Raw genomic sequence first — 13,130 nt, 5'->3', positions numbered from 1 at the left:
GGTCCCTAGCGCTATAAAAAGCTGCGGCGAACCTAAATACCTACCTGCCTAACTAGCGTCACCTGTGACACTAATACGGCGATCAGAAAAATGATCGCTTATTAGGCTGGGTTCACACTGGAGCGATGCGGAAACGCCGCGAATCCGCGGCGGGTTCCCGCATCGCATGCCTCCCGGCGGCAGTTCACACTGCCCTATGCGAACTGCTGGGAGTGTCAGTGAAATGTTACTGACACCCCCAGATCAGTTCGCATATCGCAGTGCGATCTGCAAACTCGGATCGCATGGTGTGAACACCCATGCGATCCGATTCTGCTGCGGGCCAAAAAAAGGGTCCCGTGCGAATTTGCGGCGGGTGCGGCGGGTGTGGCGGGTGCGGCGGGTGCGGCGAATGGCTGAACTCGAATCGCACAGAGATCGGATGTGATTTGCACTGCAGTGCGGTGCGAATCACATTCGTTCTCATAAACCGCTGCAATGTGAACCCAGCCTTAGTGACACTGGCGACGGGGGGTGATCACGGGGTTAAACCTTTATTGGGGGGGTTAGGGGGGTACATTAGAACTAAAGGGGGCTAACCCTAACTGCCCTAACAGTTATTACAGTCACAAATGACACCAATGCAAAAAAAAAAAAAAAAAAAAAAAAAATGACATTGGTGTCACTGTGACTGGGGGGCAGGGGTAATTGGGGGGGTGATCGGGGGGTAAAGGGGGGGTGTGAGTGTGCCTGGCATGTTCTACTGTGTGTGGGATGTGTTGGTGCAACTCACTGATCCGCTCTCCTCCGTGTCGGAACGAAAAATACCGACACGGAGGAGAGAATACATCACTTCCTCTCCTGTGTTTACATTACAGGAGAGGAAGTGATGTCACCGGGGATTTCCATTCGTCGGGAGCGATCGCGAGGGGGTGGCCATGAATGAATGGCCGTCCCCTCGTCCGGGATCGCTCCCGAACGAAAACCGACCGCCGCAGGCACCGGGCGGGGGCCCGATCGGGCCCCCGACCCGCGGGAGGCAAATCACGTACATTTACGTGCTTATGCCTGCCCGTGCCATTCTGCCGACGTACATCGGCGTTAGGCGGTCGGCAAGTGGTTAAACAAGCTTTTCATTGCTAACTTTGTTTGACTTTAGCTGTAATTAAAACCTGCTTTACTGCTATGAACTAACACATTTATTTTAGTTTTCTCTTTCTCCAGTTTTGTTAATGAACCACACTGTTCTTTTACAATATTTTAATTCCCCATTAGAGTGCTATTCTACAACACCTCATATCAGGTCAGAATATGTTTCATAGGGTCTTGTCTCATTTACAATCATCATAAGATGCAGGACATGTTGTTGACATGACCATCAACAAAGATTAACACATAACATCAAATATTATTTTGACAACAATCTGGAAAGTAGAAAAGATTTAACAATGAAGGACATGTCCAGAGTCTGACACAAAAAAACATTGAGAAAAATATGGCCCTAAATTAATCATTTTCTTGTATTTTTTGACAGTTCTCTTTAGGCTTCTATTTTGCCGAGGACACTGTCATTCATTCTGTTTGTATTATTATACCAAGTATTATCATTACATCTGTGGCATCAAAGCGAACAGGGGCAACACAGGAAGCATAAAGCCATTAGTATGACAGATTAGGGATCACCATCCTGTATATCCTATGTGTTTTGGGACTCTGTTTTATCTTTAAGGATGTCTATTTTCTGAAGCTAAAAATGTGATAAAATACCTAAAGCCTAATCACAGAAATGCATGGGTCAATAAAATGTTTTATTTTATTATTTAAGGAAAAGATAGCAACTATGTACGGTGAAATACAAAATGTACAAAGATATTAGGATTCTAAGTTAAAAACAGTTAAAGAGATATATTTTATTATGATTTTTTCTAAACATAGAACCATAAACACACTTAACATGAGGGAGTGAAATCACTTAAGAATAAAGCATGTAGTATTTTAATTACCTTGGATTATAGTCTAATTGTAAAGTGAACCTTTACTTGTACAATGCACATTAACCAGTTCCGGACCAGCCGCCGCAGTTATACAGCGGCAGGTTGGCTCGGCTTGGCGAGGAGTCGTAGCTGTATGTCAGACACATGGCCCCCTAGGTGGCCACGATGATCGGATTGGCTTCAGAACTGATCAGTCACCAGATCCAGGCCAATCATTTCTGGCCTGGACCTGATGATCGGTTCTGGAGAATTATGATGTCATCTCCCCTCGTGGAACTCTTTTCCGTTCCAGAGAGAGGAGATAAGACATCTCAGAGTAAGTTGCACCAATACTTCACTGACACAGTACACATAGGCACACTTGTCACCCGCCCGATCACCCCCTGATCAAACCAACCCAGTTAACCCCTTCACTCCCTGTCACTGTGTCACCCAGTGCAGTGTCACCCAGGGCTCTTGTATGTAGCAGAGAACCAGTACTAGTACCACTCATCCTTCTGGTGAACTGGCAAGCACCAGCAGCCTAGTGCATCCTGGTCATACATCCAGCACTGCAGTAACATTTGGTGGCATGTCCCATAAGTGCAGTTCAAGCTGGTGAGGTGGCAAGCACAACTAGTGTCCTGAGGCCACCAAGAAGAAGACAAACACAGTCTCATCAAGCCCATAGTGCCCTTCCTGCTGTATTTACCAATCTCAATTGGGAGCCCACCACTTCTGCAGCACCCGTACTTTTATGGCAAGCCCGAAATTCAGGTGGAAAGAGTTTATTTTAGGTCACTTGATTTTTATTCTGTGTTTTTCATGAAAGATCTCTATAGATCTTTTGTGGACCAAAGCATTTTGTATGCAAGTCAAATCATCACCACTAATTCCCAATTGACCCTTGACAGAGATTGGAAATCTATTACAGTTTCTGAATTTAAGACCTTCCTGGGCCTATCCCTCCTCATGGGCATAGTTAAAAAAGTGAGTTGCCTCCATGACCAGGACATGAAATGAGCAGATCTTGTGGTTCATGCATTTTAATGACAATGAACTCTGTCATCCTCAGGATGACCCCGGATATGATCGGCTCTACAAAATTCTGCCCCTCATAAACCACTTCAACCAGTAGTTTGCAGCCTTGTTTACTCCCGATCAAGTTGTATACGTTGACGAGTCCCTAATTATGTTTTCTGGCTGCTTGTCTGTACAACAGTATTCCCAGCCAGATATGAGTTCAAGATGTATAAGCTCTGTGACAGGGCAACAGGCTATACATATAATTTTATGGTTTACCAGGGAACGTATAGTCACATGGAACCTGAGAACTGCCCAGACTACATAGGGAGCACTGGTAAGATTGTGGGGGGCATGGTGTCACCCTTACTTGTACGTGGACAATTATTACACAAGCATGCCATGTTTTAGTAATCTTTTTGATTGTGGAATTGGCTCATGTGGCACCGTGCAATCTAATTGCAATCTTTTACTCCCTTAGAAATCCTGAAGGCAGTGCTTGGTTTTCGGGGTCCTGTACACAGCCAGGCTCCCAAAAAGTCTCACATATGTGTTATCCCCATACTTAGGAGAAGCATCAGAATGTATTTTGGGGTGTAATTATACATATACCCATTGTATGTGTGAGCAATATATCATTTAGTGACAAATTTGTGTAATTTTTGAAAAATGTTTGTCATTTTTCAATCAGTTGTGACAAAAAAATGAAATATGCCTCTCAGAAATTTTCTTGGGGTGTCTACTTCCCAAAATTGGGTAATTGGGGGGGGGGGTTGTACTGCCTTGACTTTTTAGCCCCTCAAGAAATTACAGTCATAACCTAAAAGCTGCGTAAGTTCCATAAAATGTACCCTAGTTTTTAGACACTATAAAACAATAAATATATACTATATATACACTACTAATACATATACGCTTATTGATATTTGCTTTACAAAAGACATGTGGCTGAATACATTTTGGCCTAAATGTATGACTAAAATTTATTTTATTGGATTTTTTTTTTATAGCAAAAATTTGAAAATATAATATTTTTTTCTACATTTTCAGTATTTTTCCATTTATATCGCAAACAATAAACATTGCAGAGACAATCAAATACCATCAAAAGAAGGAACTATTTATGGGGAAAAAAGGAGGCAAATTTTGTTTCGGGTATTACATTGCATGACCGTGCAATTACCAGTTAAAGCAGCGCAGTGCCAAATTGTAAAAAAAGTGCTCTGGTCATTGAACAGCCAAATCTTCCGGGGCTGACGTGGTTAAGGTATTTACATATCTCAAAAAACCAACCAAATCATTCTCTATGTTTCTTCACAAGACCTCCTGCTCTCTAGTTCCCTTGTCACCTTCTCCAATGCTCCCCTCCAGGACTTTTCCTGAGCCTCTTCAAGCCTATGGAACTCTCTACCCCAATCTGACTGGCTATCTCTGCCCACTTTTAGGTCGTCCCTTTAAACCCTTCTCCTCAGAGAAGCCTATGCCACCTCAACCTAATAACTGTATTTCCACTTTCTCGATCAACTCATTAACCAAAGTTATTACCTGTTTTATCACTTGACTTTCCCTTTTAGATTGTAAGCTCTACCAAGCAGGGCCCTTTGATTCCTCCTGTATTGAATTGTATTGTAACCATAGTGTCTGACCTCATGTTGTAAAGCACTGCACAAACTGTTGGAGCTATAAAATACATGTATAATAATAATAAACAGTAAAAACTATTTTAAACAAACCCTTATTCACTGATGTAGCCATAGTCAGATTCCGGGTTCCATAAGCCCCCACATCCACCAGGTCAGGCATTTAAGGGAGAAGTCTTGTTCCTATCAACATGGGGAATTATTTTTTTTGAGGGCATGTGGCCTGGTATAATTCAGTAAGGGAGTTTGTACACTCACTGCCCCTCCCTTTCTTGGCCAGCCAGGCTTGTTTGTTTTATTCTGGTAATGTGGCATGATAAAGCTCAGGAGTGGGGAGAAGGTGGACACAGCCACTGCCCTCATCTTCCTGGCAAAACATTATAGGAGCCACAATTAGGATCTAGTATGGATTTATGCTGGAGAATATGTGAAAAGGAAAAAATATGGCACATTTTTTTTTCTTAGATATCCCTTAAAAAACTGGGCCAGGGATGTGGGGATGAGGCTGCTGTCTCTATTAACATGCGGACAAGATGTTTTGTCAGGGCTCTTCCCTGGCAAGATACCCTCTCAGTGTTGAGGGTTTGGTATGGTTCAGGATGGGGTTCACATGCTCTCTTTTCTGGCCAGCCCGTCTACATGATCAAAAAAGAGTATGGAGATTATGGAGAGTATGGTAAAGCCTTGGAGGGGGCCCCTATGACATTTTGTTTGTTTTTCTAACAGACCATAAGGCCTGGTATGTCTCAGGAATTAGAGAGAGTGCACTCACTGCTCTCCTTTTGCTGGCCACCCAGTATGCATACTCAAATACTGATCTGGTATGGATTTTTCCTGAAGATTATTTATTAAAAAAAGAAAATGTCAAAACTTAAATTCAATTTTCTTTCCTAGTATTGAATGGCTGGAAAAAAATGCTGTTGTTGTGCATTCACAAATGATTTAAAGCCAGGCCTTTGTTAGTATTTTACTTTTGCTAGTTATCTGAAAGCAACATGTGTCAGTTTGGTGTTTGTGAGGCATGCTGTGACTAAAATGTGTGTTTACCTAACACAGTTTTTTTGTTTAGGATAGGATAGAGAAGTGTTAAATTTCCATCAGGTCTGTATTTTTGACTGGAGCCCCACTGGGGTGATTTTCCCTCACTTGTTGTCCCACAGGCACCTTTAAAAAATATACGTTGATGCAACTGCAATTTATACAGTTAACTTGGAAGGATTTGTATTTTTTCTTCAAACAACTGGAGTTACATTTTAAGAAACCAGGTAAGTAAAGCTAAAAAAAAGGGTCAAATATAAACATTTAATTAATAATCTTACACAAATATAATTTAACACTGGGTATTTAAATCCTTCCATGAGTAATGTCATGGTTGGTACTCTTATGTATGCGTAACCAAATTATGGAAAACCTACATTTTACAGCTGTCACCAGAATAGAAGATTGTAGAGATTTCCCCTCAATTCCCATGTTGTTTCAAAGACAAAAAGGCACAGAGAAATTGGAATAAATACATTGCCATGGGTTTTTACCTTTCCATTTTCTATTTAAATTAAAAAGCAGCCCTGTTTATAGCACTGTCAAAAGGAAGCAGAACCTGCATATGTAATGGAAAAATACTGCTGCCCCTGTGTTCATATACACTTAGCTATACATAATAGCAGGGTTTTGTAAGCATGATATGTATTTACTACACACAATTATTTACATCAAGCTGATTTCTTTTTAAATTTCCATCTTTAAAAAAAAGGCCACACACTCATTTTTAATTTCTTTCTAAAAGCTATGTGTTTGATTTACTAAAGAAAAATAGGCTGTTCACTTTGCAAGAGAATGTTAACTGTGCGGGGGAATATTTTATTAACTTAAGTGAATGTAGGGAAAAAAAAAGGATGCTCAATCATGTGCAAGGAAAATATCACAACAAAAAATGTATTTTTCCTTGCACATGATTGGAAGATGGAATTCAGAAGAGCTTCACCTCAATAACTAAACTAAAAGAAAATTCTAAATATTGTGAAATAAAAAATAAAAAAATCACTTGCAAAATCTGCACTTTAGTGATAAAAAACAAATTACTAAAAGTTTGTAAAGAAAAAGACTTTTAAGGTATAGACAGTAAATTATAAAAAATATGACAGAAGAACACCACAGTTATATATTGCCTGCTTGTATTTATTCAAATTTTCATTTTCAAAGGTGATCACGTGATGCCACTGCAAGCAACCCACATTTAGCAGTTTAGATAAGACTTTTCAAACACACTGTCACAGGAAGAGGGAAATTGATTCCATTTTTGAAGATGGTGGGATATTTCTGATAGAAATGATACGTATCATTTTAAGCATAGTAAAAACGTCAAGCAAAAAGAAAAAATAGAAAAAATATGTTTATATTTTTGCAGTGTCAACACTAAAAACCTTTCAGTTTTGCAATTGATGGGTAGTAGCAATGAAATATGAAGATTTGCCATCTTGTAGAACTTTTTTATATTTGTTATGTTAGTTTTTACATACCACTTTCTGAGTGACTCTTAGCAAAAGGTGATCTATGTTGGCCAATCCACTCAAAGCAATAGTCGGATGCCAAATAAAGATTATTTCTATAAATAAAGCTTACTAAATGCACCTTCCAATTTATTGTCTCCAACCTGCAAATTTTACTAAATGTGTGTGCAGACCTATTACATCTGGGTGGAGTTTATAGGTAAAAGTCTTCACTAATATCTGGAACTTGTAGTTCCAAGGGGCAGATTTCCCTCCATTATACTGTAAATCTCCAGTTATTATAAACGTCAAAATGTCTGGCAATCCGAGCAGCAGCTGACAGGTTCTCCAGCAGCAACTTTTGCTAGTGGTGGCCCATTAGTGACTATGGAGTTACAAGTCTCAATATTCCATGGCAGCCAAATATTCTATATGTAAGCAAAGTTGTCAAAGATATCTAGTTCTAATATCCTTGGAAAGTTACATGTTAGTCTAGCTCTTAATGAGCGAAAATGTAAGTTTTTGTTTCTCCAAAATTTCAGTGAGAATCAGCAAATTTCAGCAAAATCATGTGCATTTTTGTATTTGCCAAGCAGACCTGTTAAAGAAAGTCCCTCGTTAGACTCATAATTTTATTTTTTCACAGTAAATTTGATAAAGAATTTAAAGCGATAGTACACATATAATGATCAAGTACAAAAAATAAAAAAGGAAAAATCACAAATACAAGGAACACTAAAGTGAAAAAAAAAAATAACTACTACAACTATAAATTCCTTCAAACTAAAACTTTGTAAATGAGAAAGCAAATTCAATTTTTTTGCCTGTGTAGCTCAATAAGCAAAAGTGAGACTTTCAATTTTGGAATCACTCCACTCACCCCTAATTGTTACCCATGTCAAATGCTTGGTAATCCAAACACACCACAAAGAAACTAGTATTGCATGGAGTTTTCGATTTTTTTTTTACCTCATGTGAACAACACATTTAATTAATCATTTTATCAAGGGTTCACTGGAGCTTAACAAGTAGAAAATGAACATAAAGTTATAAGAAGGTCCCTCATAAAGTGACTTGTTGGTGAAAATTTACTAAAACTAGTGCACACAGAATTGTGTGCTTTGCTTTGACAATAAAACCTAAAAGCACCATATTTTGTGTGCACCAGTGTTAGTAACCCCCCAATTGCTATATTATTAACAAATATATATATATATATATATATATATATATATATATATATATATATATATATATAATATTGATATGGAACTGTACTTTTAGTAATTTTTATTAGGCTTTTAACTGTGATACTATATTATCTGACCATTTTCAAAAGCTCAGGTACAAGCTTAGTAACAAATCATGACTTGGAGAAGATATGTAAGTTTTGCAGGAGTAATCCCAAGAAGGTCAAGTCAAAACTGATATACACTAAAAGGGAAACGTAAAGCAAGGTTGGGGCCAGAAGCATAGTTGAAAAGTTGGAACTGGCCATCAATGTGTTGCCCATTGTTTTACCCATGTATTGCCATAACTGACCTTGTGTTGTTTCTGTATTGATATGATTGGCAGTGTGCCGACTGCATATTGTCACAAATTCCCAAAACGGTGCTGTTTGTTTTTGGGACCATACTATCTTAACCAAACCTTTCCCCCACACGAAAAGGCCTGTCACATAGAAACCATGTGTTTAAAGACACTGATATTCTGAACTCAACAAATTTCATGCAGCATGCATAGTGTGTATGACTCTCCCCTACTTTGCATAATCTGAGGCTCACAGGGTTCCAAAACTTTCCAGGAATGTTAATATGTATCAACATAATAGCCATGTCAATAAACTTGAAAAAAGTAATTCCAGAAACTATTAAGTATCAAATTAGTTCCTACTTAGCCTGTCAATCTAAAATTTAAATAAAGTATCGATGACTTGTTCCACTCACGTTCTGTTGATTGGGCCTGTGACTTATTTACACATGGCTTGGCATTGTGCCTTGTCTTTCTAGGACACACAAGGATCTCAAAGTGCATAGACTAAAATGCTGGATCTGTAAATGAATAGGTGCAATGACTAGTGTTCCTAGACACCAAGATCTTCAACTGTGGAGTGCTATATTAAACTGACTTCCAGTTTAAGAATCTGCCTCTCCCCCTTCCCACACTGCACTAGTGATCAATGAGGTACCTCACCGTAGTGCTGAGTCAGCTGTGTAATATAGAAGGCAAGGATGGGATTCAACCAGGCATTCAGCCACTAAGTTTGGCTGGGCTCCCTGTAATTCAGAGCACCCCAGAGACCGAATAGCCAAGCAATGTGATGTTCTTTTTTTGTGAGGTGCTATGTGCCAGAAATTGGACTTTTGCCACAGATTCCATTTAAGTAGGGAGCAACAGCCATAGACCTGAAATGTTTCTATGATAAAATAAAATAAGATGCTCTGCCATTTACTCAACATGTTTATACACACAACCCTGTGTAAGCAGATGTCCATTTATTCAGAGAAGGCATCCAACATGCAGATACTTCTCGCTGACTCAATCTCTACCTATTTCTTTCAAGGTTATGCTTCCAAAATCACCAGCTGGTATCTTTTTTCCACTTTCATTAAATTGACTCTGATACAACACTTAGGTAAAAGCAAACACATCATTACTACCAGCTCTGCTTCATAAACATTTAACATTAGATCACTGTAGCTATAAAATATTCTATTGAGATTTGTTACTGTAAGCAGATACCACATAATTTCTGTTTAAGGTAATAAATGTTAAATGCATCAGGACTTTAAATTTAAAACTTATTTCTTATGAAAAGCCTGAACATTTCAGCATACATTATTTGATAACCTCATCTCCTCCTGTCAGTTTCTTACATCATCCCAGCATAAGCCTTGCAGAAGTGCATTAGTTTGTGGCACGTGCTCTTCTGGAGTGTGGAAATAGGCTCACGCTGAGTAAAAGCTTATGACAATGTCATAATGTTTGCAGGCTGTCCCTTGTGGTTTTAATGGCAGAATTCTTCAGAGATTGATTTTCTCACTGCAGGAGGCCCTTGAAACCTGCTGTTAGATAGCCATTGAATATGTATGTTTATATAGCATCAATGAAGTGCATTAGAATAACAGAAATCTGTATACAATTTCATTAGCAAAATCTTAGAAGTGAGTGTTCAGGACAAAAACATTTTTTTTAAAGCACTATAAGCAAAGGTATGTTGATTATCCTCTCACACTGCTACCAACATAGTAGTAAGGCTGAACTTTGAATAAAGTACATTTAGCAAATATAGTATATTAGTAAATGCTATGCTAAAAGGATGATCAAGGTAACCTCGTCATCATATTAAAGAGACTCTTGTTATTGATGGGCAGTATAAAGAGCAACAGTGATGTGTAAAAACTATATGAAAGTGTCTACTTAAAGTTGAACCTGAGTTGAAGTTAAAGTTGAAGTTAAAGTTGAAAATATAAAGTTTGTGAAAAGAAGATTTTTTCATTGCAGAAGAGATATTGCATGACTCTTCTACTATAAATTATTCTTAACCTCTTCACACTGGCTGCACACATGTATGCGGCCTCTCAATGTGTGGGCCTTTACACCATGGCCCTATGTAAACCACTTATCATGCTGAGAGTGTGCTCACTGCGCACTCCCAGCACGGTAGCCAGCAGTTACCATAAAGCTCATGATGCATACTATCAATCAAGATTTTTCCGATCATGTGACCACTGTGACATTAAACCACATTTTCACATGACCCAAATGCCCGCCTCCATATCCTGGCTTTAAGAACCCTTAAAGGGCTGGGAGGTGGGAAGTGGGAAGGGGTTAAAGTGATTCTAAAAGCTCAGCTTGTATTTTTTTTAAATAACAAAAGTGTTCCACTTACTCTCCCTGAGCTCAGAGCAGCTCTGGTCCTCCTATTCTTGGGTCCCGTGCCGAAACTCCTTGCCATTCCCTACTGCTGACTGCCCCCTAGAAAGTCCCTTACTAAGGTGACACGCATGCATCCTCACTCCCAAACTGGCTCTAGGTGTCCATAAGACTCAGCCCTGCCTCCCACTCCCTTCTCACTAGACATGTGCGGTTAGTTTTGTACGAATCGAAAATTCATACGAATTTCCGAAAATTCGTACATTTGGAAGCATCCGAAATACGAATTTCTATGCTTCCGAATTGTATACGAAATACAAAATTTCTGAATTTCGGATCCAAATTCCATTTCAACGGAAATGTGATGTGGTGTTTTGTTGACCAATCAGAGGTTTTATTCTGCTGCTGAGTGAGGGTTAGGAAAATTAGCTTTTTCAATATGGGAGTGGGACACTGGTACTGTTAGTCAATGGGCGATTTAGAATTGGACAAAAGAAGAATGTTCATTAATATTGTTTTATTATTGTCATAATAATGATTATTCATTATGATGAAATTAAAAACCCAGGAGGTCAGCACAGGGATGGTGGGAGCCCCTCATAATGTGCACAGCAGGGGTACAGCCCCAGGAGGAAGTCAGCACAGCACAGGGATGTGGGAGCCCCTCATAATGAGCACAGCACAGAGATGGTGGTAGCTCCTCATAATGAGTACAACAGAGGTACAGCCCCAGGAGGAAGTCAGCACAGCTCAGGGATGGTGGGAGCCCCTCATAATGAGCACAGCAGGGGTAAAAACCCAGGAAGTCAGCACAGTACAGGGATGAGGGAGCCCATCAGAATGAGCATAATGAGTCAACGACTGCCATATTGAGATTAGTATTTTTTGCTTTTTAAATTCATCATAACGAACATTCGTAATTGTTACAAAAAGTTAACGAACCGAACAAAAATTTGTATCTCGTACGAATTCAAATTAGATTTCGAACACGAATTACGAAGTGAATTAACGGCTAATACAACACGTAACGGAATGAAACAAAAAACAAATTTATTGATGGCGTACATGTCTACTTCTCACTAGCTGTGATTGACAGCAACACCACTGCTGTGTTTGAGCCAATGAAAAGAGAGAGGGCTGAGAGAGCATGTGGTCTTTTGCACATTGCTGGATCGAGATCTAATTATTTGGGGGGGGGGGGGGGGGGCTGCTTAATGCAAAAAATGCATTAAGGTTAAAAATCGTCTGAGTGTAGAACCACATTAACTTCCTCCTTACAAGCTGTTTACACTGTACACTGAGTTGTGCATGAGCAACAGTGTACAATCTCAGCATCTGCCAGGTGCCAGAATGATATAATTGCATGCACATAAATTATGCTATCCTGGCCTGGGATGGACTAGGATTTTTAACCTGGAAGAAGCCAGCAACAAAAAGTGCAGGCAAGGGAGATTGTAAACGTTGCACCATTGGTATGGGGGTATAGTTCCACTTTAATAATTGCACTACATTTAACCACTTGAGATCCGCGCTATAGTCAATTGACGGCTACAGCACGGATCTCCTTTTCCGGGACTACGTCTATTGACGTCGTCCCGTGTACGAGCGGCCTGCGCGTGCCCTGAGGGGCGCGCGCGGCGCGCTCTAAGATCGGCGAGTCCATGAAACTCGCCTGATCACCGATCCGTGCAAGGGGTCGCTCCCGACCCCTTATCACGTGATCAGCTGTCAGCCAATGACAGCTGATCAGGTGACATAACGGAGCGGGTAATCGGCTAGTACTCCTCCTCGCGCTGACAGCGCGAGGAGAAAAAAAAAGCCGATCACCGGCGGCCGTGATCGGGACATCAGTCCCGATCACGGCCAGCAATGCAAGTGCCCACCTGCCCCCTGCCAGTGCCCACCTGCCCCCTGCAGTGCCACCCTAATAAAAAGTAAGTGCCCCCCATCAGTGCCACTCAGCAGTGCCCATAGTGCCACCCAGCAGTGCCCACAGTGCCACCCAGTGGTGTCCACAGTGCCACCCACAGTGCCACCCAGCAGTGCCACCCACAGTGCCACCCACAGTGCCCACAATCTGCCTCAAAGTTGCTGCAGCCCAGTGCCGCCCATCAGTGCCCAGCAGTGCCGCCCATCAGTGCCCAGCAGTGCCG

General features: G+C 40.4%; 1 protein-coding gene across 1 annotated transcript in view; it reads right to left on the bottom strand.

The window, feature by feature from the left end:
- IL1RAPL1 (interleukin 1 receptor accessory protein like 1) overlaps window positions 1-13,130 on the bottom strand; it is a 1,840,350-nt gene that overhangs the window by 671,848 nt on the left and 1,155,372 nt on the right. The window lies entirely within an intron of this gene.

Source organism: Lithobates pipiens, unplaced genomic scaffold (genome assembly GCF_037356315.1).
Source record: "Lithobates pipiens isolate NorthernLeopardFrog02 unplaced genomic scaffold, aLitPip1_a1.2 Scaffold_16, whole genome shotgun sequence".
NCBI lineage: Eukaryota > Metazoa > Chordata > Amphibia > Anura > Ranidae > Lithobates > Lithobates pipiens.
Note: the sequence above shows the minus strand (reverse complement) of the source record. Positions and strands in the feature narration are given on the sequence as shown.